Raw genomic sequence first — 7,161 nt, 5'->3', positions numbered from 1 at the left:
CAACGGCGGTTGACATCTGAAGCTGATCATATTAACTAGCGTGTAAGTACTATCAATCCGAATGCACGGGCCGTCGATACTAATTACAAGACCTTATGCCCTGAACAAGGGAATGGAATCCTCCCGCAGTGACCACAATTGTGAGTTTGCGACGCGACCTTGTGAGTTACACAACGAGGTCATGGGCTCATGGCCTCGGGGGAGATTGCCAGAAACGGATCTTAAACCGGGCTGTCCTGGGCTTAGCCTAGCCTAGCCTAGCCCAGTTTAATACTTAATTGTATTTTTTTTAATATTATAATGATAAAAGTATAATTATCTATGTAAATTTTTTCCCGATTAAGTAGCAATTTGCCCTCCTCTGTTTTTTTTATCAACACTTAACCCTCTTTAACCTATAGTCAAAAATATAAAAAAATAGTAAATAACTTATTATTTTACTGACTTAAATCCTAATTCTGAACGTTGAAATTATTCTAACTGAAACATCTTTACTAAAAAGTAACCTAAGACTTCTAGATAAAAAATGAAAACTAAAAATAAAAAATCTCACACGATCATTCCGTTGAAAGCTTAAGCTTGACTAAACTTGATCTATATATAGGTCAAAAATCTCACTTGTTCCTAAAAAAAATCCTCATAAAATTTATACACACACCAATATAAACAACAAAAAGTAGCAACAGAAGACAATTATCCCAAAACTCATTCCACTACTCTCATTAAACTAAAAAAGAGTCAAAATTTAAAATTGATGAACCAAAATCAAATGAAGATGGAACAAAGTTCATCATTAAAATTCTCCTCCTCGTCATCAAATGTGGCATACAATATAATAGAAGTGAAGTGTTGGTGTGACAAAATTACATTAATACTCACATCAAAGACATTAAAAATCCATGAAAGATGTTTATAGGCTATTGTGATTACAAGGTTAGTGCTCAAATATCTTAATATACCACATCACCCAAAATCATAAACATCTAATGGATGTCAACTATCATTTGCATGTAGAAAATGACAGATGTGGGTTCTTCTGGTGGATAGATGAAATAGAAGAAGCATAAGACTTCAATAGCTTCACCTTCCAAAAAGTTCAAGTTAAGGTTAAGCTTTCAACAGTCACGTGAGATTTTTTTGTTTTTGTTTTTCATTTTTTATCTAGAAGTCTGAGGTTACCTTTTAGTAAGGATGTTTCAGTTAAAATAATTTCAACATTCAAAATTAGGATTTAGGTCAGCAAAGTAATGAGTTGTTTTGGTCATCTATGATTTTTGTTTCCTTTTTACTTTAGATCAAAGGGGGTTAGGTGTTGTTTTTTAAATAAGGGGCAAACTACTACTTGAATATTAATAAGGGGAACTTAAGTTATTTGACCTTTTTTTACTTAGTCTATTAAAGTTCATTCCTTCTTTCCTTCTGTACTCAAAGCTCAATCCACCTCTCACTCTTAATCCATTTTTATTGTGAGTTTATGACTATTTTTTTATATCTAGTATCTAGATCTTACCATCTGATTAATCCTGGGGTAGACAGTCCAGTCTCATATTTCGCCCACAAGTAAATATGAAAGTGCTCACGATTGTCTATTTAGAGCGGCTAGCGTCCTTAGGTTTGCCATCCTATTGGAGGAAAAATGTTCTATAATACGTCACAACTGATATTTAAATCTTAGATGTCTAGTTAACCTTAATTGAGACGCACTGCAGATTAATTCACTCTAGTGGGAAGGCAACCTTGGAACTCTAGCTGCGGAGCGACGAGCTGTTTACAATTTCGAATTTACTCTAATGGCCAATGAAAAACTTCAGTGGGTCAGATCAATCACTTTTAGGATTAGTCGATTTAAACAGTTGAATACCTAAATTATAAAAAAAAAATGAGCTTATGATTATTCTTTTAATCTTGGGGTAGAGTGTCTGACTTCACATTCCACCCACCAAGTAAATTGGGAAATACTCGCGATTGTTCATCCAGAGTGTCCAATGTCCTTAGGTTTGTTATCCTATTTGAGGAAAAATGTCCTGCAATGCGACGTGACTCAAATTTGAGCATTGCATGTCTGATTAATGGCTGGAGTGCTTGACCGCTACACCAAGGCCCTAGGATGAGTTTATTATTATTATTATTATTATTATCATTATTATTATTATTATTATTAACCTAGTACCATGTATTTAGCCCTTCGGACCGATTAAACTTGGAGATGACCGGTCTAACCCCATGTAAATTTTCCACTGACCATTAGGGTAAATCCAGAAGCGCTTGTAGCAGACGACCCACCAGTCCAATATCCTAGGCTTATCATCCCACGAGAGAAAAATATCTTGCAGTGCGCCGTAGTTAGGAATCAAATCATGGAAGCTTGAGAGACTACATGGATGCCCTATCACTGTACCATAGCCTCGGGACATGAGTTTATGACTAATTTTCTTTTATAATCACTACAAGAATTCAGACTTTTAACTACACATTTTATCGTCTCCATATGTATGTAAAATGCGTCGCAGAACATTTTGCGGCGCAAACATGCGTCGCCAGCATGCGTCGCAATTGGTTCGTATGCAAATGTCAATATGATCTTTGGCGACGCATTAAGGTACGTGTTGCCAAAGGTTACAACATTTCACGACGCAAGTATTGGCGACACCTTCTTTTATTACGTCGCCAAAGGTGATGTCATTTCGCAACGCTAATATTGGCGACACCTTCTTTTATGCGTCGTGAATAGGTTCTAACATGTCACGACACATGAAATGCGTCACAAAATGTATTTTTGCTATATTTTTTCTTTTATTATTTGTGACGCAGTCTATATATTACAAAATATATTGCTCATTCAGTCACAACATTATAATGTGTCTAAAATACATCATAAAAGTACAATTTACTATTAATTAGTCAAATATTTTTAAAACATAAACACAACTAGTCAAATATTATCCAAAAGAACATATAAGTAGTGAAATGTGCATTACATAATGTTGCAAAATAAAAAACTACATAGTCGATGATGGAGGCGGGAGAGGTGGTGGAGGAGGTCGAATTGAAGAGCATGTTGGTGGAGGCTGGAATGAGAAGCCAGGAATGACCTGTTGAAGTTGGTGCAATAATGCTTCAAAGTTTTGATGCTGCTCACGTATAGTCAGATTCTGTTCATCGATTGTTTTCTGCATAGTTACAAATTTTCCATAATCATCATGATATTTTGAACTGATGTTTGTGGCTCTAGAACCACCCACTACAGATAGTTTAGGTAATGGACCTAAACCCTTCATGTATATGTTGCTGGTGGCTTCTTCCATTTATTTCCATCTTTATAGAGATGCAACTCTTTCCTAATCCCTATGTCTTGAAGATCTAATCTTGCCTTTTCCGTGTATTTTGATTTTCCTTCTATATTCAACAGCGTATTGAGAACATTATCACTTATATTCTTCTCGATGTGCATTACATCTAAGTTATGTCAAAGTGGTAAGTCTTGCTAATATTCAAGCTGAAAAAATATGCTGTTTTTCGACCAATTAAGCTCGATGGGAGAACGCTTGCGCTCTATACCTCCATATTGCTTATGTTTTCCCGGAATACCAACATGCACATGTTCTAACTGAGCTAATATTTCTTTAGCAATTATTTCACTAGGAGGAGATCTCGTTTCCGTCTGACCATCAAATTGTTTGCTTCGTCTCATTGGATCATTTAGAGGAAGAAAACGTCTATGTCCAATATAAGCTATCTTACTCCTTATGCCTTTTGAAGGAGTTTCTTCATTACAAGTTGGACATACTTTATACCCTTTTGTACTCCATCCAGACATTAAAGCATACACAGGGAAATCATTGATGGTCCACAAAACTGTTGCACGCATTAAGAAAGTATCACTAGTTACTGCATCTCGAGTATTCACACCTTCCCACAATTTTTTTTAACTCCTCTATAAGTGGCTGAAGGAACACATCCATGTCTTTTCCAGGAGATGTCGGTCCAGGTATTAATAAAGACAACATCATGTTTTCAGACTTCATACACTTTCAAGGTGGCATGTTATATGGAACAACTATAACATGCCACATACTGTAAGTAGTGTTCATGCTGCCAAATGGATTAAAATCGTCTGTTGCCAAACCAAGATGCACATTTCTAGGATCCATGCCAAATACTGAAAATTTATTATCAAACATCTTCCAAGTAGAACCATCTGTTGGGTGTCTTAAAACACCATTCTCTTTTGGTCGCTCAACATCATGCCATCTTATATCTTTTGCGGTATGCCTAGAACTATACAAACGCTTTAATCTAGGAGTTAGGGGAAAGTATTGCATCACCTTTTTTGGTACCTTTTTCCCTTTTGCATTTTTATCAACCCATCTACTCGAGCCACATATAGGACAATTCTCAAACCTAACATTTTCTTTCCAGAAAAGAGCACAATCATGTTCACAGACATGGATTGACTCGTACCCTAGTCCCAATTCACGGAGCTTTCTCTTTGCCTCATAGTGTGAGTCGGGTAATATTGCTTGAGGAAATGCTTGCTTCATTAACCTAAGTAACATATCAAAAGACTTGTTACTCCACTTGTTGAGTACTTTCACATGCATTAATTTTACCAAGAAATTAAGTGCCGAGAAATTTACACATCCAGAATATAGTTCTTTTTCAATTTCCTCCAACATATCATCGAAATTCTCAGTTTGGAAACCTTTTTGTTGAATAGGCTCACTGGATTCTCCAATCTCTACTGGTCCTGTCAAATCAGCTAGAACATTTGTCATTTCATCTGGGGTATCAGTATTAGATAAATCTTCATGCTTTTATTGGTGGATGTTCATATTGCTCACCATGATAATCCCACACTTTGTATGATTGTTGTATGCCATATCGTACTAGGTGTATCTCTATTAAGCCTGGTGGATGTAGCCGATGATTCAAACAATTATTACATGGACATCTTATTTTCCCCCTCTTCATTGATGTACTCAACAGCACGTGCTACAAACATCCGAACATCATTTTTATATTCACGAGAGATTCAATTCGTCAAACTCATCCAACTTTTGTCAACCGTCATTTTGTGAAACTGGAGCTAATTCAAAATATATATAAAGCAATTGAAAAAAGTTAAGATGCAGGTAACATCTAATCTGTACACAAGCATGTTTATTAAAGGATAAAATAAAATGAAATTTATTAAAGAGAAAATCCTATAAAAGAAAATTACTTTCTATGAACAATTTTTGATAAAATAATATCAAACATAATGAAAAGCTTAAAGATCAGTTGACTCAGCTTCCAGATAGATTGACAAATTAACCATTTAAGTTTAAATCTATAAAAGCTTAAAGGATCGGAATAGACGCATATTGTTTTCTAGTTGAAAACAATAATAGATTAGAATTTAGGCAATTCTCTTAGTTTTTCTTTGTCATTGTTCCTCAGTTCATTGAAGAACTTTAGAATCACTGTTCAGACATTGATTAAAAGCCAAAGAAAAGAAAGGACAAGAATAAATGGAGCATAGGTCTGAGTTTGCTTGATGATGACATGGATGTCTTAGAATTGTAGAGAAGCTAGGGACGCCATGGAGTATCATGAACAAGAGAGAAGAAATCGCGGCAATGGTGAGAAGCAATAACAAAGAAATCGGCAGGCGAAAAGGTTTACCTGTTGAGAGAGATTCTCGGCGAGCAAGATGCACAGGAGAGAAAAATCGACAATGGTGAGAAGCACGAACGAAGAAATCGACAGACAAGAAGGCTTTTGGGTGAAATTTGGTTTAGCGTGAACGAATAGGGTAGGGTTTTAATGCATTAAAATAAAATAAAATAAAATAAAATAAGAATTATTTAATAATTTATTTGATTTGTTTTTAAATGATATTTATTTTGATTGATAATTTTGTTAAAAGAGAATACGAACTGTTAATTTATTAAAATAAATTAAAATATTAATTATTTAATAATTTGTTTGATTTGTTTTTAAATGATATTTATTTTGATTTATAATTTTGTTAAAAGAGAATACGAGCAGTTAATTTATTAAAATAAATTTAAATATTAATTATTTAATAAATTTCTTTCTAATGCGTTTTCAAATGATATTTATTTTTATTTATAATTTATAAAAATTTTGGAAAATTTTTAATCTCAAATTTTATTTTAGCGACGATTAATGTATCTACGTCGCCAAATAATCACAATTTGAGGTGAGAAAAATTTTCACTACTATTAGTGACATTGAGTGCAGAATGCGTCGCCATAGTGTCACATTTGATGGTGTGTTTTCTATGTCGTGTCGTCAAATGATTCAGGTAAAATTTGCGCTATCTTTTAGTGACGTGGAGTGATGTGCATGTCGCCAAAGGCCTTCATTTGATGATGCATATTGTTTAATGCGTCGCTAAATGATACAAAATAAATGTGGGAAAATTCCCTCCTAATGTTCTATCTTTTAGCGACGCGAAACATTCCACACATCGCCAAAAGGTCATATTTTGCGACGTTGACCGTGCTATACGTTGCTAAAAGTCTGAATTCTTGTAGTGAATCCAGGTATATAACTCTTCAAATTGATTAATCATGGAGGTGGCTGGCCTGGCCCCCTCGGAAGTTTAAAATTTGCGCTATCTTTTAGCGACGTGGAGTGATGTGCGTGTCGCCAAAGGCCTTCATTTGATGATGTATATTGTTTAATGCGTCGCTAAATGATACAAAATAAATGTGAGAAAATTCCCTCCTAATGTTCTATCTTTTAGCGACGCGAAACATTCCACACATCGCCAAAAGGTCATATTTTGCGATGTTGACCGTGCTATGCGTTGCTAAAAGTCCGAATTCTTGTAGTGAATCCAGGTATATAACTCTTCAAATCGATTAATCATGGAGGTGGTTGGCCTGGTCCCCTCGGAAGTTTCTCATTGGCCATCAGGGTAAACCCGGAGGCCCATCCAAACAGTGAGCATTTTTAGATTTATTATCCCACTAAGGAAAATCCCTATAGTATCCCACAGTTGAAATTCTAAATGTCTAGTTAGCTATTTGGAAGGTTTAACTACTACATCATAACTCTGCTAATTTATGACTTATATATATATATATATATAGTTGGCAATATATATCCAAAGCGAGTTTATGACTATTGAAGCAAAATGTAAAGTCGTCG

Source organism: Zingiber officinale, chromosome 2B (assembly GCF_018446385.1).
Source record: "Zingiber officinale cultivar Zhangliang chromosome 2B, Zo_v1.1, whole genome shotgun sequence".
NCBI lineage: Eukaryota > Viridiplantae > Streptophyta > Magnoliopsida > Zingiberales > Zingiberaceae > Zingiber > Zingiber officinale.
This window is presented reverse-complemented; position numbering follows the sequence as displayed.